This window comes from Seriola aureovittata, chromosome 2 (assembly GCF_021018895.1).
Source record: "Seriola aureovittata isolate HTS-2021-v1 ecotype China chromosome 2, ASM2101889v1, whole genome shotgun sequence".
Taxonomy (NCBI): Eukaryota; Metazoa; Chordata; class Actinopteri; order Carangiformes; family Carangidae; genus Seriola; species Seriola aureovittata.
Genome location: NC_079365.1, coordinates 16899452 through 16907495, shown reverse-complemented (window position 1 = coordinate 16907495; position 8044 = coordinate 16899452).

Sequence of the window (8044 nt, the reverse complement as noted above, 5' to 3'; positions counted from 1 at the left end):
ATAGAGAGAGAGAGAGAGTAGAATAGAGTAGAGTAGAGTTGTGGGAGGGCGTTTAGTGTAAAATTAAGGGCAGGTCTTGGAAAGCAGCCACAAAGTAACACAATGTTCCGGCTGTACTGTAGCTGTACCGCTGCCGCTGCTGATGAGAACACTGTGTTCCAATAGACACCCTGACCTGTAACCCGTTCCGTGCCGAGCCAGGCCGGGAACAGCCTGTACCGCAGCAGGCTGTCCTCTCCGCTCAGCTGACAACACATATCATCAACACTGCTGTGTAATAGCCGAGCCCCAGCCCGACTGCCTCCCGCACATACGGGACTTGTGAGCACCGAAATAAAAGCTCACTTCCATGCCCGATAAGACGCGCGGTGAGACGGATTACTGTTTCTGTAAGAGACGGTAAAAACCCCGCCTTTTTTATTTATGTTTACCGGACATTTTTCTGGTTAAAGTACAATTGCTGTAACGTTTCTATAACTTGTTAGAAGGTAGGGATTTCGACAAATGTGCATAATTGTTTACTTTTTATTCTTTAAAAAAATATATATTCTCAGCCTACAGCAGTGGTGATAGTTTTTCTTTATTGTGATTGTTACTTTTCCCAAACAACCATGTTTACATTGTGGTGTTTACAGTGGTGGACCAGTTATTCAACTCTTTAAGGATTTGTGAGAGTAGCAACACTATAATTAAAAAATACCACAAGTATAAGTCATGGGTTTTGACCAAATTCAATGTAAACAAAGTTAGCAGTAAAATAGTTAATATTCAGGGATTTAAAGTGAAGGTAGCTACCCACTAAAAAGGATGGTTCTTGTAAAATCTTTTGATGCTGTTTAATTATTTCTTTTAATTTTGGTAAGTGTTATGCATTACAGTGTGTTTTATGAGCTCTAGTTTTGAAAGTCAAATATTAACCTGCAAAGAAAGTTGTGCAGCTGCTTTACAGTAACTTGAGCATGTTACCTCCTACCCAATCTGTTACTGTAGCCTAATTAAACTTTCTCTTTCACCATTAATAAAGTATAAGCAAACACTGAAGGATGTACAGTGAAGGGCAGTCCCTGTCAAATGATAACTAAACTTATAAACTTGGTCCCTGTTTCACAGAACCTGGTTCAAGTCTTTCTTTCGTGTAATGTTGGGAAATTTGATGCATCATATTTTATGAGCTCTTGTTTTGCAAGTTAAACCTTAATATAGGTTGATAGGTAATAAAAGGTTTTGCTGGCCAGGCATACAGTATATATATAATGCATTATATTTAGTTATATCCTACCTACAACCTGGCAACTGTAGCCAAATTAATGCTATACAGTAACTTAATGTCCAAGTAAAATTTAAAGTAAAAGTACTCACTTCTAAGGCATAGTCCCTGTCAAAGTGATGGCCTGAATGACAACTTAAAGTGATAGACCTTGTCTGGGTAGTGTTATGTTATATCTGTAATGTTAGGAAGTAGTATAATGCATTATATTTTATGAGCCTAACCCTAATTTGCAAATCAAATATGAATCTTCAGAGAAGAGTGCAGCTTTTTTAAAGTAAAATATACAGTAATACAATATGTCAAACCTATATGGCTGCTTAAGTTCAGTACTTGAGTATATATGTTTCTATCTAACCTGTTGCTGGAGCCTATTTAAGTTTCCTACATCAGCATCAAAGCATATACTGAAAGTAAAAGTACTTGTTGTGAAGCACAGTCCCTGTTAAGTGTCCAATGTAAAATTATAGTAATACACTTAGTTCTCTCTGAAATGTAGTAAAGTTAAAAAAAAAAAAAAAATTTGTAAAGTTAAGTACCAGTATGTCAAAACTGTTGAGTATGTTTTTAGTTACTTCCTTTGATTTCTATATAATCCATAATGGTTTACCAATTATGTTTCCCATATGAAAAGTATTATAAAATAAGTGTTGAATGTATTAAACCTAATACTGAAGTACAAAGTATTAAAAGTCAGTGTTGAATGACTACTTAAGATACTGTAAGTACTTCATGTAATGATGGGAAGTAAAAATGCATGAGATTTTATGAAATCATGTTTTGTAAGTTAAATAATAAACTGCAAACAAAATAATTTAGCTATTTTTCCTATAAGACATACAATAAATGCATGTTTCTCAAAGCTGTTTTCTAATGTGAATTGAATTAGATTTCCAATGTGAGCAATAGAAAACAAGTATTAAACTACTAGAAGACTGATTATTGAAAGTAAAAGTACTTAGTGTTAGTCTCTGTCAAGGTGTTAAATGACAGCTCAATGCAATAAAGCTGTCCAGGTGTTGCTATGTATAATTATCTACTGTTATGTTTTAAAGTAGTATTTTGCATCATATAACATGAGCTCTTGTATTACAAGTCACATATAAATCTGCGAAGAGAATGGTTCAGCTATCTTGCCAAGTGTGGAGTCAGAACTGTCATTTGAGTGAAAATGTTTAGGTGCTTTGTAGCTTCCTGTAGCTTATATTAGGTTTCCTATGTGATCCAACAAGTATTAAGTAGACGTCTGGCAAAACAAGTAAATATCCAGTGTTGTATAATCATTTAATCTGAAATGTAATGAAATACTCAAGAACAGCAATCTCAAATACATCAATAGACTTAACAAATTCCCATGTGACCAGTCAAATAAGTTTATCTTTAACCTTATATATATATATATAAGATACATAATATTCTCAAAAGGTTTGGACTTGTGCGTTGTTCAGATCCACTGTGTCCACGTACTGTGCCCTGTGGGTTGATTTTGCTTTATTGGCTTTTAATTGCAACAAAAGACCTCACCACGTGACTGTCTGATCTACAAGAGGGTCATCAGTGCATGCCAGCGTAGTTAACACAAACTAAAGAGAGACAGAGAAACAGTTGAAAGAGTGTGCAATGGAAGAGTCACTTTGAGTCGTTTTGAGTCGTGTGAGCCGTTGTCTCAGCTGTTTGGAAGAACCTGCATAAGATTTGTTTTGATTGCTTTTGTACGCAGTGAAGGAAAGTCTCAGAGACTAAGAACAACATGGTTGATTGTGATTGGCTTATGTGCATAAATATTCAAAGTTGATGTATGTACAGTAGGTAAATCAAACTTGCCGCAATCATTTGGTTTATTGTAGTTAAAGGACATGTTGAGATATGATTATGACTCTTATGGTGTTTGTGAATCAAATAAATAATCAGCGAGTCCTAATTTAGATACAGATTTTGGACAGTCAGTGAGAGGACATTCCCCTGTTGAAGACAACACCAGAATCACCTGCTTGCATGTTGATAAAATCTTGTTTTGTTTTGTTTTGTTTTAGTTGTTTCAGTAAGTCCTGTCATTATGTAATAAGATGTACTAGCAAAAGAATTTGTGTGATTTATGTGCCTATTTATGTGTTGCACTATGTTTAAACATAAAGCATTTCATTAATGTTGGCGTACAGAGTTGAGATGTTTATAAATGAAAATTCTTGTTCAGAATCTCTTTGATGAAGTCACACTTTCACTGAACCAAAACGTATACTCTGGGGGTGTGTGCAAGAGCAGCTGAAGTTCCCATAAAACTCATAAAAGATTTTATGGCTTCGCTTTTGTGCTTTTTGTGGTCTGAGGGTGCTGGCACTGTATGTTATTACATCCATATACAATGTTTGCAATAGAGGCTGTTATATCGCTGCTGCGTGTATTTCTGTTCATCATATTTTTGAATTAAAACGATTAAAAACCTTAATATATGGCACAAATTTTTGGTGAGAGTGTGGTCTCTGACAATAGATTAACCAGATTTGTTCATGTGAGAGGGTCGGTCTGTTCCTTGTTCTTTGAACTCAGGTGCTCAGACAGTTAAAACCTTATTGCAGGTTTCTGGTGGGTGAATCCCACAATCAGAGGGGGTGAGGACACTGTCTGACCATACTGCTGGCAGACGGCCAGGCAGCTATTGAAGGGAACATGATGATCCCGTTAATTATAAAGGTGACATAACAACACAAGTGAACCTGATTCTGCAGCGCCCCAGGGATGTTGTCAACCGGCTGAGTTATCTTCTGAGCAATCACTTATTGGAGGAAAGTATAGTTTCACACACTCTCATATTAGAACATTTCATTCACAATGAAAGCAAAAGATAGCGCAGAAACAGAACAACGGTCTTGAGATCTAAAAAACACAGCCAGCTCTCAACATGCACCACCACCCACCTGAAGCTTTTAGCAATAAATACACATACTTTTTCTTTTCTTTTTTTTTCTTTTTTTCAGTTGACTCCAGCTTGGGCAGAGATGTGTTTGTTTTCCCAAACCCTCGTCTGAACTGCGGTGTCCTGGTAGCTTTGTTGGCACTGTCTCCTGCCTGTGGAGGTCAAAAGTGAACACCACTGACCTGAGCTGAACTGCAATGCATGAATAGATTTCTATATTGACACATGGTCTGAGCTTTTGTCTTCCTTCCTGAAACACCAAGAACATCTTGTTTCTGTTCTTGTAAAAAGCACCAATCTGGTAGGAAACAGGAAAATTTAATGGTCAAAGGTTAAATCAGCTTTTACATATAATAAACATTTATTAAATATGCAAATATAAATATAAATATAAAACCTTGCTTTAGGGTACCTTACTGCTTTGAGTAAGACATTTTAGCTCAGCTCAATTCTAGCTTTCACTAAAAAGTCTTGCTTTCTTTGCTAAAGTAAATCAATAAACAGTAGGTATTCTTGATAATTGGCTACACACATTTACTAAATATTGTATGTAGGACTAAAATCTAACAGGCAGTTGCTAGAATATGTCTGTCTGAATGAGTGTCTTGGTGTAACCAGAAGCACGCGGGTGAGTTCATACAGGGATACAGGCTGCACAGTCATCAGGAAGTGAAACAGAACAGAATGTGCTGTACTAATCTGATTGAAAAACACTGCCCTGAGTGGATGCATGAAAAAAAGGATGTTTCATTTAAACAGCTAAAAGGAGAATCCTATGGCAGCAGGGGATACATACAAAGAAAACAAACTGAGCTTAACTCTTCATTTGGTGATATAAAAGCCCAGTGGTGAAGATAAGGTTAGAGAAGCACTTGCTCTCACACAAACATGCACGCTGCGACTAAAATAAAGCTGAGCAACATAATGCTCTTTGTTTGTGTTCTAGGCGTCCGTGTTACGTACATGGGAGTAATCTCCTGAGTGATCCCTTTTATCCCTGAACTTTTGCGACCTGTGACAAGAGTTCTTTACTGCTGTGTCTGCCAACCACACTAAATAAATGATCCCTTGCTGAGAAACACAGAAACACAGTAGAACAGTGACTAACAGGAGGGATCTTTTTTATCATGTCAGCTTGAACATTAAATGACTCTATTCTAACATTAACCGGATTTGGTGTTCATTTTTTCCCCCTAGATAATCAGTTATAATGACTTCTTTAATGATGAATGATTTTGATGTCATGACAATAAACGGAAAAAAGGTTGAACTTTAAATAGACACAGTTGACGTGAAAGACGTATTCATATAGTTTAGCAATTTACTTTTACTGTTAAAAGTAAAAGTAACACACAAAAATTTCAAAGTAATGGTAGAGACCAATCATAGGCAAAATGCACTCAAAGTACTAAAAATAAAAGTACTATTATGAAAACGTTCACAGTATTGGATCATATTGTGTTTAAAATCTTAATCTGCAATAATTTTGACACATACTGTATGTAGTGGGATAAAAGTACAATATTTCTCTGATATGTAGTAGAAATATTAAGTAAAATGGAATAATGAAGTCTCTCTCTCTATATATATATATTTATATATATATAGAGAGAGAGAGAGAAAGAGAGAGAGAGAGAGAGAGAGATTTTTTTGACTGAACATAGTTCCTTAGAAATACAAGAGGCCTGTGTTCATTTATAAATATCATTTGACGTGATATCTCGTTTTAGGTGCTTTTCTGTGAATGTTTTCCCCCACACTATTGTGGGAGTGAGCTTGTTTTGTATTCTTGGCACTGGGTTACTCTCATGCATGATGGGTACACAGTAGGATTAAAGGAGTGGAAGACTTCCAGATGTGTGGCTCCTTTTGTCTTGATGATTTTATGTTCGTCTGACATCTTGTCTAAAAATAAACACTATTTCATTTGTCAGTATTTCTTTACTATTAAAAAGACAAAAAAAAAAACTTAACTCTAATCCTTTGTTTGTAATTTAGGGCACCACTTAACAATGTTTTATCACCTGGATACTTAATGACTTTTTCTCATTTTATGACATTTGCAAATAAACATGATATTAAACTTATGTTTCAGAGGTTCACCACAGAAGATGACAAATTTCTGTTTTTAGTCTCAGAGACCTCAGTTGTAAAACATGATTAAACACAATTAATCTGTTCTGCATCTGTGATTGATGTTGACAGAACTCTTGTACGTAGCACTACCTCAGAAAAAATCCCAAATACGTCTCTTTCTACAAAGAGGTGTTTCTGTTTTGTAGCCTATACCTTCATTGACATAAATGGGGTAGACAAAAAATATAAACTCCTGTCAGTATAACACAACAACATTCAACAGCCCCACAAAGTACTTCCTCCAAAATAATCATACAGTTGAATGAACACCTCTCTAAAACACTTTCAACAAAATCTGAACATGATTACCTCTGTAAAGGAGGATTTATTGCAGGACTGTTATATAAGACTGGATCGTTTGATGACATGTGTACCTAATAAACTGCCAGTAGAGTGTACATGTTCACTCTTAGCCTCAATAAAACATAAAACATGACATATTTCCGTATTTGGTGTAGTAACAATGCTTTATGTTATATCCACATTTTGTCACCCTCATCCGATGTGTAAGTACAGTTTGTGGCTGAGGTCACGACTTCTCTACTTTCCTACATGCTGAGTTTTAATAAGGTTGGAGGATGAAAACGAATCGGCTGATTTTGCTGTTGTTATCAATATTATTGTTGTTGTTTTTTAAATATACAGCAGTGGGGTTTGTGGGACTGCAAATAAAATGAGGAAGTAAAGCCAATGTCCACAAAACACAAGAGTTTAACTTGAAATTGAAACAACTCTCTCCTTCCTGGGGCAACACTTATATCAAACCTGTGTGACTGGGGGTTATTATTCTTCATTAAGTGATCTGGCATCAGTTACAAAGAAGCCTAGCATGTAGCAATTACATCTGTCATGTCAGGCAATCATTTATCAAAGTATGTTAGACTAATTGCTTGATCACTAAATTTACTCCACACAATGGCATTTAGAGCCCTGTCCAAACATATTAGCGAATAACTAGATAGTTACTACAAACATAACATGTGACAGTTTGGTTTACAAAAGAGATCCTTCAGAAAGTCAGCTGCACCATTGCTGATTCAAAAATGTGTTTGTTGGTCTTACGGTCTGTTTAATTTTGCGATGTGCAGAGTGTCCTGAGAGGCTAGGTTCACGGTCAGAGACACACAAAGACGTCTGTTACTCACATTTTTCCCCCTGCTCAGCACTACCTCTTGAATGCGTCTCTATACGGGAAGTGTACATACAGTGTCTAACCACCCACCTGAACTCTTACAAGGGGTCGTTTGTGGTGTTGCCTCCTGTTGAGCAATAACCCTCCAGCTCTGTTGATTTACTCTTGTTCCCTGCACAGCAATCACCAAACGGCAGGCAGTAACTGTTTTCTGTTTTTAAGGTCAAACTGCGAGTAAAGTTTGTATTTCCTGTCAACATAAAACATAATGACATACTATCTGTTCTAGCACAGCATTTGATGTAACATGACATGGACACGGCAGTGAATTTTCTCAGGTTCATTGTTTAGGCCACGTACAATGGGGTCCAAAAGTTTGAGACCATTTGAGTGGGAAAGTGGTCACAGGTTTTTGATCCCAACTGTTTTTATTTATTGATTCTTATTTAAGATAATTATGTCATTTTCTAAATTCATGTTCTTATCAATGGTGGAAAAACTATTCAGGTGTTTTATTTAAGGAAAAGTAACAATATGCAAATACAAGTAAAAGTCCCGCATTTAAAATCCTAATACTAAGTACAAAATAGAATAA